This window comes from Pristis pectinata, chromosome 19 (assembly GCF_009764475.1).
Source record: "Pristis pectinata isolate sPriPec2 chromosome 19, sPriPec2.1.pri, whole genome shotgun sequence".
Lineage (NCBI taxonomy): Eukaryota > Metazoa > Chordata > Chondrichthyes > Rhinopristiformes > Pristidae > Pristis > Pristis pectinata.
Window position 1 is genome coordinate 5,355,150 of NC_067423.1, and position 15,352 is coordinate 5,370,501.

At 46.7% G+C, this 15,352-nt stretch overlaps 1 protein-coding gene and 1 non-coding gene across 2 annotated transcripts in view; one reads left to right on the forward strand and one right to left on the reverse strand.

Annotated features, from left to right (window-relative positions):
- The window catches only part of pfkfb3 (6-phosphofructo-2-kinase/fructose-2,6-biphosphatase 3), an 88,646-nt gene that overhangs the window by 16,514 nt on the left and 56,780 nt on the right, over positions 1 to 15,352 (forward strand). The window lies entirely within an intron of this gene.
- Positions 3,830 to 3,902, reverse strand: trnak-cuu (transfer RNA lysine (anticodon CUU)). Its single transcript has one exon. It is a non-coding gene; the product is annotated as a tRNA-Lys (tRNA).

The following is a 15,352-nucleotide window of genomic DNA, read 5'->3' on the forward strand; positions in this document are numbered from 1 at the left end:
TGACGGTCTGCAAATCAGTGCCTGGGAGGGTAGTGCAGGGAGATACCCTTGCCTTATTTAAGAAGAACCTGGCTGAAAAATTAATGGGTTAGATCTCCAGAACTTCACCTGTGTGAAAAGACAAGCAGCCAAAAGAATAGTCATTATCGAAGGCTTGCAGTGCATTTATATAGTAACCTTCACAAGTGCTTTGCAACTAACACTCCTGAAGTTCTGATGTAGAAAACACCCCAGCCAATTTGTGCACAGCAAGATCCCATATTAAGGACAGGCTTCCAGTCGGGTTCCCAGCATTTCAAAGGGTCTCGGCCCGAAATGTCGACTGTGCTGCCTGACCCGCTGAGTTCCTCCAGCATCTTGTGTGTGTTGCTCCAGATTTACAGCATTTGCAGTCTCTCTTGTGTCTGCATGTTCCTAACTGGTCGGTTTGTATTATTTTGGGATATCCTGTGGTGTATTTCACTGATTTCCGCAGATAGCTCTGCTGATTGTTTTGCAAGTCTCTCTCTTGTCCACCACTGGCCCAAAACGGACCCCAGATACCTCTGTGTCATTGTTGGGGACTGATTGTCTGATGAATTCCCGTCCTGTTGTTCTCCCATGGTACAACCTTGGTGTACAGCTCACATTACATCAACACATGCTCTTCAGAGGCCCCCCAAAAAAAGGAACAAGAGGCTATTCAGCCCTGTTAATCTGTTCCGGCATTCAATTAGAGTCAGAATCAGGTTTATTATCACTGACATACGTTGTGAAATGTGTTGTTTTGTGGCAGCAGTACAGTGCAAGATATAAAAATTACTATAAGTTACTAAAATAAATGAATAGTGCAAGTAAATTGAGGGAGTGTTCATGGGTTCGTGGCCCGTTCAGAAATCTGATGGTGGAGGGGAAGAAGCTGTTCCTGAATCATTGAGTGTGGGTCTTCAGGCTCCCGAACCTCCTCCCCAATGGTAATAACGAGAAGAATGCATCTTAAGCAGATCTGCTCCATTTACCTGCTATTGATCCATGTTCCCATACTTATTTAGTGCCATTTTTTTAATATAGGGCACAGAAACAGGCCCTTCAGCCCATCGAATCCATCGAGACCAACAGCCACCCATTTACACTAACCCTATCCCAATCCCCATTTTTATTCTGCCCAGGTTCACCATCAACTCCTTGCAGATTCTACCACTCAGCTACACACGAGGGGCAATTTACAGCAACCTACTGACCCGCGTACCTATGGGACGTGGGGAGGAAGCCATAGCACCCGGGGGAAACCCACGCGGTCGCAGGGAGAACGTGCAAACTCCACAGGGACAGCACCCGAGGTCAGGATTGAACCTGGGTCTCTGGAGGTGTGAGGTAGCAGCCATGCCGTTGTGATGTCCCGAAGTGTCTTCAATGGAGATAGATCACTGCAATGAGAGAGAGGAAAGCAAAGCTATTTGATCACCTTGAGGTAATAAGGATGATAAGGAAGCTACACAAAGGACACCAGGGTTAATGTGTGAGATAAGCCTATTAGGAGTTCTCAGTGTAGGCTAACATGTATTACCTTGGCTTGGCAGCTCTCTGGATAAGGATTACTGTGACTAATACAAGGTTCCCTGTGGTGTGAGAACTCATGGCCAATTTAACCAGCTTGGGCGCTGTCACATTGTGCCTGAAGCTCTCTTCCTAGAATGCTTGGTGAAGAAAGAATGACCTGCACTGATGAAGCACTTTTCATGCCCCTTTCATTCCAAAACGCTTTCATTTAATCACAGAAATCTATGGCATGGAAGGAGGCCATTTAGCCCTTTGTATCTGTGCTGGCCAATAGTGGACTATTAGGATAATTGTATTTTGCACCTCTTGGTCCATGGGCTTAAGTAGTAAAACTCAGATAATCCACTGTTGTTCTGATCTGATCTATCCTGGGCCCAACACATTGATGCAGTCAAAAAGAAGGCATGCCAGCGGCTCTACTTCATTAGGAATTTGAGGAGATTCGGTCTGTCACCGAAGGGTCTTGCAAATTTCTATAGATGTACGGTGGAGAGCATTCTGACTGGTTGTATCACCGCCTGGCACGGAGGCTCCAATGTGCAAGATCAAAAGAGGCTGCAGAGGGTTGTAGGCTCAGCCAGCTCCATCACGGGCACAACCCTCCCCACCATCGAGGAGATCTTCAAGAGGTGGTGCCTCAAGAAGGCGGCATCCATCACTGAGGACCCTCACCATCCGGTCCATGCCCTCTTCACGTTACTATCATCGGGGAGGAGGTACAGGAGCCTGAAGACCCACACTCAATGATTCAGGAACAGCTTCTTCCCCTCCGCCATCAGATTTCTGAACAGTCCGTGAACCTCATTATTCCTCTTTTGCACTATTTTATTCATTTACTTTTTGGAAACATATAGTAATTTTTATGTCTTGCACTGTACTGCTGCCGCAAAACAACACATTTCACGACATATGTCAGTGATAAACCTGATTCTGATTCTGAATTCAGAAGTCCGAATGCTTAATGCACTCCCTTTGAACTCTCTGGATCCGTTGTTCCCACGCTCCCTTGAAACTTACAGAGGAACATTTATTATTCTGCTATGTAACATCTTAAAAAGGAAGTGCCTTGAAGCAGAAATAACATCCAACAGTCTGGAAAATCTGCTTGTCTGACATAACTTGAGTCCCCGGAGTGCCAGGTTAACGCAGATTTGCTATACTCTGTCAGTCAGGTAGCGTCTGTAGAGGCTTTGTCCTGTGTTTTGTTTCTCATAGAACACGACAGCTCAAGAACAGGCCCTTTGGTCCACGATGTTGTGCTGAACCAATTATAGCTAATGACGCCCAATTAAACTAATCCCCTCGACCTGCAGATGGTCCATATCCCTCCATTCTCTGCACATTCATGTGCCTTTCTGAAGAGCCTCTTAAACCCCTCTATCGTATCTGCCTCCACCACCACCCCTGGCGGCCCGCTCCAGGCACCCACCGCCCTCCGTGTAAAAAATAGACCTGCAGATTTTTATTTCAGATTTCCAGCATCTGCAGCATTGTACTTTTGAAGTACTTTTGCATTGTTGTAGGGTAGGGAACACAGCAAGCAATTTGTGCGCAGCAGGATCCCACAGACAACCTGTTAGAGAGCAGGAGCAGCCAATCAGACCCCCGAGTCTGCTCCACCCTGCAGTTAGATCCTGGCGGATCCAATCTTGGCCTCAACAACACTCTCCCTGTACCCCTCCTGTTACCCCTTGACTCCCTTCTAACTTAAACGTTTGTGATTCTTGACCTTGAATATATTCAATGACCTGCATCATGGTCAGCACAGACATGGTGGGCCGAAGGGCCTGTTCCTGTGTTGTACTGTCCTATGATCTATGATGTACCGAGTTCTTACAGGGCTTGAGAGGCTAGGTGCAGGGATGATGTTTCTGCAGGCTGGGATGTCTAGAACCAGGCATCAATGTCTCAGAATAAGAGGTTGGCTTTTCAGGACAGGGATGAGAGGACGTTTTAGATTTTCTTTGATATTTATTTTAGATATTTATTTATTAGTCACATGTACATCAAAACACACAGTGAAATGCATCTTTTGCGTGGAGTGTTCTGGGGGCAGCCCACAAGTGTCGCCACGCTTCTGGTGCCAACACAGCATGCCCACAACTTCCTAACTTGTACGTCTTTGGAATGTGGGAGGAAACCGGAGCACCCGGAGGAAACCCACACAGACACACGGGGAGAACGTACAGACTCCTTACAGACAGCGGTGGGAATTGAACCCGGGTCTCTGGCGTTGCAATAGCGTTACACTAACCGCTACACTACCATATCGTCTGTCAAAAGAATGTGGCGTCCAACATGGGGCTCGAACCCACGACCCTGAGATTAAGAGTCTCATGCTTTACTAACTGAGCTCGCTGGGCTGTTCTTGCCCAGAGGACATTAGGATTCTTCATCCAAGAGCTTCAGTCACTGAGTACATTCAAGAATTAGAATGATAGACCTTAAGATATCAAGGGATACGGAGTTGGTGCAGGAAAGGTAAAAGATTAACGTGGTCTTATTGAATAGGGAAGAGCAAGTGTGATGGTCGAATGGCCTATTCCTGCTGAGGTGTCTTGTGCTCTTAATGGTGTGGCTGGGACAGAATTCTGTCCTGAAGGTAATGAGAAGGATAAGTATTCAGAGTCAGAGTCAAAGTCAAAGCCAAAGTCGAGTTTATTGAGTTTATTGTCACATGCACAGTACACGTGTGCACAGGTGCAATGAAAAACTTACTTGCAGCAGCATCACAGGCACATAGCATCAGATAAGCAGCATTCACAAGAAAAACATGAATTAAACATAAATTATACCCATTTTTTTACAAGAAGGAATACAATTAGAACAAAAACAAAGGAGTAATCACAGTGTTGCTGTACTGAGGTAGTGATTAGGGTTGTGCCACGAACCGAATGGCTGAAGGGAAGTAGCTGTTCTTGAACCTGGTGGTGTGGGACTTCAGGCTTCTGTACCTCCTGCCCGATGGTAGCTGTGAGAAGATGGCATGGCCCGGATGGTGGGGATCTTTGATGATGGATCCTTCTTGAGGCGGTAGCTCCTGTAGATACTCCCGATGGTGGGGAAGGAGAATGTAATGTGTTGATAGGAAGCAGGGTCTGATTTTATTTAATTAGGTCACAATTGGCATCATCTGCCACTGGGTTTGAAGAGCTGACCCTTTCACCCTGTGCATTATATCCAAGGACAGTTTGTAACATGGAGTCCGTTTGCTAAAGACAGTGGAAAAATATTTTGTATATTGGTGGTAAAAATAGATTAGTGAAACATACACTTTACTCTGTATTCTGTTACTGTTTTTACCCTGTACTACCTCACTGCACTCTGTACTACCTCATTGCACTGTGTAATGAATTGATCTGTACGATTGGTGTGCCGGGCAAGTTTTTCACTGTACCTCGGTACAAGTGACAATAACAAAACAATACCAATACCATACAAGTTGTTGGTGAGGCCAAATTCAGAGTACTGTGTGCAGTTCTGCTCGCCTACTGACAGGAAAAAATATGAATAAGCTTGAAAGAGTGCAGAGAAAATTTACAAGGATGTCGCTGGGACTTGAGGACCTGAGTTCTAGGGAAAGGTTGAATAGGTTAGGACTTTATTCCCTGGAGCGCAGGAGAATGAGGGGAGATCTTATAGAGGCATACAAAATTATGAGGGGTATAGATAGGGTGAATGCATGCAGGCTTTTTCCCCTCAGGTTGGGTGAGACTAGAACTAGAGGACATAGGTTTAGGGTGAAAGGTGAAATATTTAAGGGGAATCTGAGGGGAAACCTTCACTCAGAGGGTGGTGCGAGTGTGGAACGAGCCGCCAGTGGAAGTGGCGGATGCGGGTTCAATTGTAACGTTTAAGAGAAGTTTGGTATAGGTACGTGGATGGAGGGGTTTGGAGGGATATGGTATGGGTGCAGGAAGATGGACTGGGCAGAAGATCAGGTTGGCATGGACTGGATGGGCCGAAGGGCCTGTTTCTGTGCTGTAGTGCTCTAAGACTCTATAAGTCACAGAATATAAAACTTTAGATCCTTTACCAAGTCTGCATTTAGTGGCAGGACATGCTGTGATATCACTTCCTGCTGACTGTAGCACAATTAACTGAGGATTGACATTGGCAAATCTGGTCAGTGACACTCAGCCAATGTGGCATTACTGCAGTGCATTCTGCAATACCTCTGCTCACAGAGATTATCCGAATCACCGCTCTAATCTTCCTCATGGGACTATATTTAATGCCATTCAGAATCTGTGGTATGATGAATGCTGCCAGTCTCTGTGTCAGAGTTGTTCATCACATGTGCCTTCAGGTAGATGGGAAGAGATTAACCTACATTTTAGAATAGAGAACAAAGAACATTACAGCACAGTACAGGCCCTTCGGCCCACGATGTTGTGCCGACATTTTATCCTGCTCTAAGATCTATCTAACCCTTCCCTCCCACATAGCCCCCCATTTCTCTATCATTCATATCATTTAAGAGTCACTTAAATGTCCCTAATGTATCTGCCCCCACAACCTCTGAACCTCTGCCGGCAGTGCGTTCCACGCACCCACCACTCTCTGTGTAAAAAAACTTACCCCTGACATCCCCCTTATACCTTCCTCCAGTCACCTTAAAATTATGCTCCCTCGTGTTAGCCATTATCGCCCTGGGAAAATGTCTCTGACTGTCCACTCCATTTATGCCTCTTATCATCTTGTACACCTCTATCAAGTCAGCTCTCATCCTCCATCTCTCCAAAGAGAAAAGCCCGAGCTCACTCAACCTATCCTCATAAGACATGCTCTCCAATCCAGGCAGCATCCTGGTAAATCTCCTCTGCACCCTCTCTAAAGCTTCCACATCCTTCCTATAATGAGGCGACCACAACTGATCACAATACTCCAAGTGTGGTCTGACCAGAACTTGTGGACAGCGGCATTCTCCGAACCTGCTGCCCTTGTATTTCTGAGCATGAGGTTGCTAGAGCTGCTGTTGATGAAATCGGAGATGAAACAAAGAGACGACAGACCCTGGAATCTGGAGCAATAAACAAACTGCTGGAAAACTCAGCGGGTCGAGCAGCATCTGTGGAGGGAAATGGATGGTCGACGTTTCAGGTTGGGACCCTGCATCAGGACGAGAGTGTAGAGGGATGATAGCTGGTATAAAGAAGTGAGAGGGAGGGGTGAGAGAGGGGCTGGGCGGTGAAGGGTGGAACCAGATATAAGATTATGGGAGTCATAGACATGGGAGACAGTCAGAGTTTTCCTCACAGGGTAGAAATATCAAACACTAGAGGATGTAGTGAGAGGGGGGAAAGTTTAAGGGAGATGTGTGGGGCAAGTTTTTTTTTACACCGAGAGTGGTGGGTGCCTGGAACGGGCCGCCAGGGGTGGTGGTGGAAGCAGATACGATAGAGGGGTTTAAGGGGCATTTAGACAGACACATGGATGCAGGGAGTGGAGGGATACGGATCGCGTGCAGGCAGAAGAGACTTAGGACTTAGAACATAGAACAGTACAGCACAGTCCATCCCTTTGGACCTCGATGTTGTGCCCACCTTTATAAACCTTATCCCCATTCAATCTATATCCCTCTCAACTTCCCCTCCCATAACTGTCTATTTTTCTTTTGTCCATGTGCTTATCTAATAGTCTCTTAAATAACCCTATCGTATCGGCCCCTACCCCCACCCCCGGCAGTGCGTTCCAGGCACCCACCAGTCTCTGTATAAAAAAACCTACCTCCGACATGTCCCCTGAATGTTCCTCCACGCACTTTAAATGGGTGACCTCTAGTATTGGCCACTGCCACCCTGGGGAAAAGATGCTGGCTGTCCTCTCTGTCTATGCCTCTCATAATCTTATATACCTCTACCAAGTCCCCTCTCATCCTCTGTCGCTCCAAATTCGCTCAACCTCTCCTCATAGGACATGTTCTCCAACCCAGGCAGCATCCTGGTAAACCACCTCGGCACCCTCCCCAAAGCTTCCACATCCTTCCTATAATGTGGTGACCAGAACTGAATACAATATTCCAAGCGTGGTCTGACCAGAGTTTACAGAGCTGCAACATCACCTCTTAGCTCTTGAACTCAATCCCCCAGCTAATGAAGGCCAACACACCATATGCCTTAAGCGCCCTATCCACTTGTGGGGCAACTTTGAGGGATCTATGTACTTGGACCCCACGATCTCTCTGTTCCTCCACACTGCTAAGAATCGTGCCATTAACCATGTAATCTGCATTCAGGTTCAATCTTCCAAAGTGTATCACTTCACACTTCTCTGGATTGAACTCCATCTGCCACTTCTCTGCCCAGCTCTGCGTCATGTCTAAATCCCGTTGCAACCTACAACAACTTTCTTCACTATCTACTACACCACCAACCTCTGTGCCATCTGCAAACACTAACCCACCCTTCCACTTCCTCATCCAAGTCATTTATAAAAATCACAAAGAGCAGGGGTCCCAGAATAGACCCTTGTGGAACACCACTGGTCATCGTCCTCCAGGTCAAATACTCCCCTTCTTCAACCACCCTCTGCCTTCTGTGGCCAAGCCAATTTCGAATCCACACAGCTAATTTTCCATGGATCCCACACCTCAATGATTTTCTGGATGAGCCTACCATGGGGAACCTTATCAGACGCCTTGCTGAAATCCATATACACCACATCCACTGCACTACCTTCATCTATTTGTTTTGTCACCTCCTCGAAAACCTCAATTAAGCTCATGAGGCATGACCTGCCCTTCACGAAGCCCTGCTGACTATCCCTAATAAGACTGTGCTTCTCCAAATGCTCATAAATCCTGTCCCTAAGAATCCTCTCCAATAATTTGCCCACCACTGATGTAAGACTCACTGGTCTATAATTCCCAGGATTATCCCATCACCTTTCTTGAACAATGGCACAACATTTGCCATCCTCCAGTCCTCCGGTACCACATTTGTGGCTGGGGGGACTCAAAGATCATCGTTAGCACCCCAGCAATCTCTTCCCTCACTTCCCAAAGTAACCTGGGGTGTATCCTATCTGACCCCAGGGACTTATCTATCCTAATGCTTTTTAGCAGCTCCAACACTGCTTCTTTCTTAACCTCGACATTCTCCAACACATTTGCCTGTTCTACGCTAACCTCACATTCCATAGAACCATAGAACCATACAGCACAAGACAGGCCTTTCGGCCCACCATGTTGTGCCGTCCATCAAACCACCCTCACACTACCTAACCCCTTCCTCCTGCATATCCCCCCATCTCACACTCCTCCATATGCCTATCTAACAAGCTCTTGAACCTGTCCAATGTATCTGCCTCCACCACTACCACCCCAGGGCAGTGCATTCCATGCACCAACCACTCTCTGGGTGAAAAACCTCCCCCTGACATCTCCCCTGAACCTCCCACCCATAACCTTAAAGCCATGCCCTCTTGTCTTGAGCATTGGTGCCCTGGGAAGGAGGCGCTGACTGTCTACTCTATCTATTCCTCTCAATATTTTATATACCTCTATCATGTCTCCTCTCATCCTCCTCCTTTCCAGTGAATAAAGCCCTAGCACCTTAAGCCTCTCCTCATATTCAATACGCTCTAATCCAGGCAGCATCCTGGTAAATCTCCTCTGCACCCTCTCCAACGCCTCCACATCCTTCCTATAATGAGTCCGTCTCTCTCCCTGGTGGACACTGAAGCAAAATATTCATTTAGGACTTCCCCTACCTCCTTTGCCTCCAGACACATTTTTTCCCCCCTTATCGCTGAGCGGTCCTACCCTCACCCTAGTTATCCTCCTGTTCCTCACATACGTATAGAACGCCTTAGGGTTTTCCTTAACCCTGCTTGCCAAGACTTTCTCGTGTCCCCTTCTAGCTCTCCTAAGTCCTTTCTTAAGCTCTTTCTTGGCTACCTTTTAACCCTCAAGAGCCCTATCTGATTTGTGCTTAAATATGCTTCCTTCTTCCTCTTAACTAAACCTTGTACCTCTCTTGTTAACCATGGATCATTCACCCTACCATCCTTTCCTTGTCTCAGCGGGACAAACCTAACCAGAACCCCATGCAAGTGGGGTCCCTAAACAACCTCCACATTTCTGCGGTGCATTTACCACAGAACATCTGTTCCCAATTTACAGTCCCAAGTTCCTGCCTAATACCATCATAATTGCCCTCCCCCAATAAAATACTTTCCCATAATGTCTGCTCCTATCTTTGTCCATGGCTATGCTAAAGGTCAGGGAGTTGTGGTCACCATCCCCGAAATGCTCGCCCACCAAGAGGTCTGTCACCTGACCAGGTTCATCGCCTAATACCAGATCCAACATGACCTCTCCTCCAGTCAGCCTGTCCACATCAGAAATCCTTCCTGTACACACCCAACAGATTCCGCGCCATTCTAAACCTTTTGCACTAAGGAGGTGCCAATCAATATTAGGGAAGTTGAAGTGGCCCATGACAACAACCCTGTTATTTTTGCACCTTTCCAAAATCTGCCTACTTATCTGCTCCTCAGTGTCCCGATGACTATTTGGAGGTCTGTAGAATACTCCCAATAGAGTGATCGCTCCCTTCCTGTTTCTGACTTCCACCCACACTGACTCAGTAGAAGTTGAGATTTCAGTCGAACTCTGAAATAAGAGACATTTATAAACTGAGCACAAACTCATCTTTTTCATTTCTAATTAAAAATTAAAATATTCTTGATCTAAGTTCTAAGGCAAGTTCACGTTTGTTGTCATAGGCACACGGTATAAATACCATGAAAATTAGCTACATGCAGCAGCAGTACAGTACACGACAAACATGATAACATACACTTAAATTAACATAAATTTTACATAAATTAACATTTTACATAAATTACACATAAACCTAAATTAACATAAATTATACATAAATTAACATTATACACAAATTATACATAAACCTAAATTAACATAAATTATACATAAATTAACATTATACATAAATTATACATAAACCTAAATTAACATAAATTATACATAACTGACATGACAAAATAAACATAACACTAGTGCAATTTGAGAGAGAGAAAATGAAATATAGTCCAAGGTAGTGTTGGGGTTTTTCAGGTGGGTTCAAGAATCTGACGGCAGTGGGGAAGAAGCTGCTGTTGAACCTTGAGGTGTGGGTCTTCAGGCTCCTGTACCTCCTGCCTGATGGCAGCATCGAGAAGGGGGGCACAGTCCTGGATGGTGGGGGTCCCTGAAGCTGGACGAAAACAACATATAATATTTACATTTACTCCTTTAACTCATCCCAGGTTACATACAGAAGCAAAATGGAGAAAGAAATGACTTAGATTTAGCAAGGAGGTTCGGATCATTTGTAGGGTTGTTCAAAAGACAACCTGTTGGTAGGCAATGGTTCAATTTTGTGGTTAGGCAATAAATTAAATGAGCTATGAAATTAATTACCTGTTCTATGACTCCACTTCCAGAGAATGGTGAAGGACCTTTGCCCTCCAGGGAGGTGAATCCAACAGGTTGTTGCAGTGAGGAGATTAGCAAATCAAAACCTCAGAAATGTGTTGATTACATCCAGACACAGTGATGACCACAGGCATTTGTAAAATAAGATAAGATTTCTTTATTAGTCACATGTACATCGAAACACACAGTGAAATGCATCTGGAGCAATGTTCAAAAAGTGCTGGAGGAACTCAGCAGGTCAGGCAGCATCCGTGGAGGGAAATAAACAGTCGACGTTTCGGGCCGAGACCCTTCATCAGGACTGGAAGGGAAGAGGGCAGAAGCCAGAATAAGAAGGTTGGGAGAGGGGGAGGAGCACACGCAGGCAGGGGAGGGGTGAGTCCAGGTGAGAGGGGGAAGGTAGGTGGGTGGGGGAGGGGGAGAAGATGTAAGAAGCTGAGAGGCGATCGGTAGAAGAGGCAAAAGGCTGAAGAAGAAGGAATCCGATAGGAGAGGGCAGTGGACCATGGAATAACGGATGGGGGAGGGGAGGAGAGGAGATGGGCAGGTCATCAAGGCAGGGGAAGGGAGCCACAGGAATAAGGAATGGGGGGGGGGGAGAGAAAAAGAAGGGGGGGGGGTTACTGGAAGTTCGAGAAATCGATGTTGAGGCCATCAGGTTGGAGACTCCCAAGGCGGAATATGAGGTGTTGTTCCTCCAACCTGCGCCTGGCCTCGACGTGGCAGTAGAGGAGGCCGTGGACAGACACGTCAGTGTGGGAGTGGGATGTGGAATTGAAGTGGGCGGCCACCGGGAGGTCCTGGCTGTTGCGGCGGACGGAGCGAAGGTGCTCGACGAAGAGGTCACCCAATCTGCGTCGGGTCTCACCGATGTACAGGAGGCCGCACCGGGAGCACCGGATGCAATAAGTGACCCCCCTCGGATTCACAGGTGAAGCGCTGCCTCACCTGGAAGGATTGTCTGGGACCTTGAATAGTGTGAGGGAGGAGGTGTAGGGACAGGTGGAGCACTTGGTGCGGTTTCAGGCATAAGTGCTGGGGGGTTATCGGTGGGGAGGGATGAGTGGACAAGGGAGTTGCAGAGACAGCGGTCCCTTCAGAAAGTGGAGGGGGGAGAGGGGAAGATGTGCTTGGTGGTGGGATCCCGTTGGAGGTGGCGGAAGTTGTGGAGAATGAGGTGTTGGATACGGAGGCTCGTGGGGTGGTAGGTGAGGACAAGGTGAACCCCGTTCCTGTTATGATGGTGGGGGAGGGGGTGAGGGCAGACATGCAGGAGGTGGAGGAGATGCGGGTGAGGGCAGCATTGATGGTGACATCAAGTTAGGAAGTTGTGGCCATGCTATGTTGGCGCCAGAAGCGTGGCGACACATGCGGGCTGCCCCCAGAACACTCTGTGCAAAAGGTGTATTTCACTGTGTTTTTCGATGTACATGTGTCTAATAAAGATACCTGATCTGATCTGATGTGATCTTTAGCATAAAGTGTTCTGGGGGGCAGCCCCCGAATGTCGCCACGCTTCCGGCGCCAACACAGCACGCCCACAACTACCTAGCCCGTACGTCTTTGGAATGTGGGAGGAAACCGGAGCACCCGGAGGAAACCCACGCAGACACGGGGAGAACGTACAAACTCCTTACAGACAGTGGCCGGAATTGAACCCAGGTCGCTGGCGCTGTAACACCGTTACGCTAACCGCTACACTACTGTGCCTGCCCCTGTAAAGTCCACTTACAGTAATAATTTGCCTCAGAACTTCATGGGAAGATTATTAAACAAAGGTATGACAGGTAATGATTTTAGATTTCACAGACTGTCACTGCACAGACATTTTCTTAGACCGTGTGGTGATGTGGAGCTGGGCTGTGGTGTTCAATATTAGGGCAGCAGGTAAGAGCCAGTCTCACAGCTTCAGTGACCCAGGTTCAATCCCGACCTCTGGCGCTGTCTGTGTGGAGTTTGTACGTTCTCCCTCTGACTGTGTGGGTTTCCTCCAGGTGCTCCCACATCCCAAAGATGTGCGGGTTGGTAGGTGAATTGGCTGTTTACAATGTCCCTAGTGTGGGTGAGGGGTAGAATCTGGGGGGAGCTGATGGGAATGTGGGGAGAGCGTAGGAATGGTGTAGCTGGGTGGTGGATGGTTGGCAAAGACAATGGACTGAAAACCCTGTCTCCTCGCTGTATGAATCTGTGACCCTATCTTAACACAGAATCTGTGTTAAATGCATTTCCTGTAGTAACGAATACATCAGCATTTTAAGCAAACATGGTTTGTGAAACCAACAAACTGTGGTTTCAAGCGGGAAGCAAGACTTCATTTAACGTCATACTGGGAATCATCAAAGATTCCCAGCATCCGGGCCATGCCATCTTCTTGCAGCTACCATCGGGCAGGAGGTACAGAAGCCTGAAGGTTCAAGAACGGCTACGTCCCTTCAACCATTCAGTTCTTGAACCAACCAGCAACAACCCTAATCACCACCTCAGTATAGCAACACTGTGACCACTTTGCACTGCAATTGACTTTTTTTCTGCTCTAAATTACATTCTTTCTTCTATAATTTTGTATAATTTATGTTTAATTCATGTTTCTCTTGTGAATGTCGTGTCTCTGATGCTCTGTGCCTGTGATGCTGCTGCAAGTAAGTTTTTCATTGCACCTGTGCACACATGGACTTGTGCACAGACTTGACTTTGGGATAGCGATTGAGAGGAGTGTGTGCCCCTCCCTGTGAGGCCTGGTTGGACTTAGCCGGAACCTGAGGTCTGGTTGGGTAGGAGATAGGTTGAGAACGGTGGATGTTCCTTGGGGAGGAGGTGTATACCAGCAAGTCACTGTGGTCCAAGGCATCTGAGGTGTTGTATTGGCCTCAGGACTGACAGAATGTGATGCAATTGTTAATCTGAGTTCAAACGATGCTCCAACATTCCACTAGCTTTCAAACTTTGCTTGTCTCTGTTCAGACTTAAGCTTGTTATACTGAATCTACATTCTTCCACAAACCAGCAACATTGGGCAAAGACCTAGAATGCAACTAAACAAAGAGAACCCCCCCCCCCCAAAAAAAAGTGTGGTGTATTTAAGATTCATTGCACTTCAAACATTTTTACCCACTGAACTTTAATATAGGTAGAATGGGACTCTTTATCGTTACTTAACCTCTATACTCAGTCTCAACCATATCTCTAATCTCAGGCACTTGCAAGCCCTTTCTTGCCATAGAGTATAAACCCTCTACCTGGAAAATAGACTAAGATTTATATTAGAATAGTCAAAATCTAAATTAGTGAGAAGACCTGTAACATTTAATCATCTTATAATTCACCAGGTATGTTACTGCACAGATGTGTCCTTACAACGTGATGTACAGTATGGTCGTGCTGTTCTGAAAGATAAATACTTTGCAAGGTAGTTTGACTGCATTCCATAAAGCAGAAGTCTTTGATACTTGAGGCAACATCAGGGTCCCAGGTCTTGATGCCATTGTTTTATGGTGTAGTTAGGTTTATCTCCATCAGAGGGCGGCGTTGTCTCACTTCCATATAACTCCAAAGGTCTGCCTTGGAATTTGGAGACGAGACTGCAGGAGCCGGAACCTGGAGCAACACACAGGAGGCTGGAGGGACTCAGCGGGTCAGGTAGCATCTGTGGAGAGAAATGGACAGTCAATGTTCCGTGTCGAGACCCTGCATGTGAATTCCTCCAGCTTTTTGTGTGTTGCTCCTCTTGTCCAAATGCCTTTTAAATGTTCTAACTGTATCTGCCTCTACCTGTTCCTCTGGCAGTTTCACACCTTCTGTGTGGAAAAACTTCCTTAAATTTCTCCCTCTCACCTTAGACCTGTGCCCTCTAGTTCTTTTGGGAAGAAGATTCTGATGGCCTGTCCTATCTATGCCGCTACATTCCAGTGAGAACAAACCCATCCAATCGAACCTCTCCTTATAACTACAGCTCTCCGTTCCAGGGTATTTTACTGCTGGGTATCTAAGGTTTGATGTTTCACAGGGTTATGGATTGCAGAGCAGAAGCTGTTGGAAAATTTGGAATTGGAATTGGTTTATTATTGTCACATGTACTGAGATACAGCGAAAAACTTTTGTTTCTGTGCCAACCAGACAGATCATTCCATATATAAGTGCATCGAGGTAGTACAAAGGAAAACAGAATGCAGAATATAGTGTTACAGTTACAGAGAAAGTGCAGGGACCACGATGAGGTAGATTGGGAGATTAAGAGTTCACCTTTTTGCATATGAGAGGTCAGTTCAAGAGTCTGATAACAGCGGGATAGAAGCTGTCCTTGAGCCTGGTGGTACGTGCTTTCAGGCTTTTGTATCTTCTGCCTGATGGATGGGAGGGGGGGGGAAGAGAGAA